We start from the raw sequence: 1,167 nt of genomic DNA, 5'->3' as shown, positions 1-1,167 counted from the left end.
CCACATGAATCCGGTATTAACTGTGAGAGAGCAGATCAAGATTTTCAACTTCTTTGAGTAGATACGACCATTAGCAAATGAGGCCTCCACTTGTAAAAAGCTGTAATCAAGTGGGGATTGAATATGGTATATATGGAACTGTGATTAAAATTATACCGTTTTATTTTGACCCATGTTAATATCGAAAATGGTTTCATTTAGTAGGTTTCATTATTAGTATTTATAATACTACTGTATTAGCTACATTAGTATCAGTATTATTTTTGGCAGATTTGACTACTAAAACAAATCTATTGCTAATGTTTGAAATAATTGAGTTATTTAATAAATGAGAAGCCTATTCTTTTAATTATCTCACAACAATAGCAACATTGCCCTGTGAATTATGCTTAGATATAAAGAAGAAAAAAGAAGGGGTCATCTATCACTCAGGGAAATCTTTAAACATGACACAAAAAAGCCTAAGAAAGTATCAAACTGATGTGCAATTATACACAATTTATGAACTTATCATCATGATCGATTATTATTTACTCTTCATAAATTCATTTCCATCGCTTCTCGGCCTTTTGGCTAAGATCAAGTGTAGTATAAATTCATTTCCACTGACAAATATTAGATGAGATGACTGAACTTCTCAAAACCAAAAGCTGTTTTTATCAATTTAATGCTTTGGCAGAACCAAAGTTGACACTCTTACACTTGGTTTAAATAACAAAATGAGATGCTGGAAAGAAATTCAGCCAATTTCAGAATCACTACATTTGCTTGCTTTCCATTTTCATCGATTAGGTGAAAGGTTTAAGAAAGGAAAATGAGGGAGGGTACTGGCAGCAAAGTGCATTAGAAGCCCTGAAGAAAGAATCACCAACACCTTTTTACAGGTCAGATGAGCTATTATATTTGGACTTAGTTTTGATTGAGAAGTAGATTAAAAAGTGAATAAAATAGTCAAAGACCAGAGTTAAAATAAGGAAACAGCTACTAGTTGTGGCAAAGAGGAAGAGTAAGTGAGAAAAAATAAAAATGAAGAAAAAAATATGACTAATATGTATCAACTATGCATACTTTGGTCATCCATGATCTGTGCTGATGGAACAATTTTTTTTTTTGGAACAATTTTAAATACTACAAAATAATAGAATGTTTAACTGCATATTGATAAGA

At 31.4% G+C, this 1,167-nt stretch overlaps 1 pseudogene; it reads left to right on the top strand.

The window, feature by feature from the left end:
- The first annotated feature begins 553 nt into the window (after nt 1-553).
- On the top strand, nt 554-697 carry LOC111724768 (annotated as a pseudogene).
- Nucleotides 698-1,167: the final 470 nt, after the last annotated feature.

The sequence above is a fragment of the Otolemur garnettii genome, unplaced genomic scaffold (genome assembly GCF_000181295.1).
Source record: "Otolemur garnettii isolate 467f Iridium unplaced genomic scaffold, OtoGar3 scaffold00001, whole genome shotgun sequence".
In the NCBI taxonomy this organism is placed as follows: domain Eukaryota; kingdom Metazoa; phylum Chordata; class Mammalia; order Primates; family Galagidae; genus Otolemur; species Otolemur garnettii.
The sequence above is the reverse complement of the archived record's forward strand: the minus strand, read 5'-3'. Positions and strand labels throughout refer to the sequence as shown.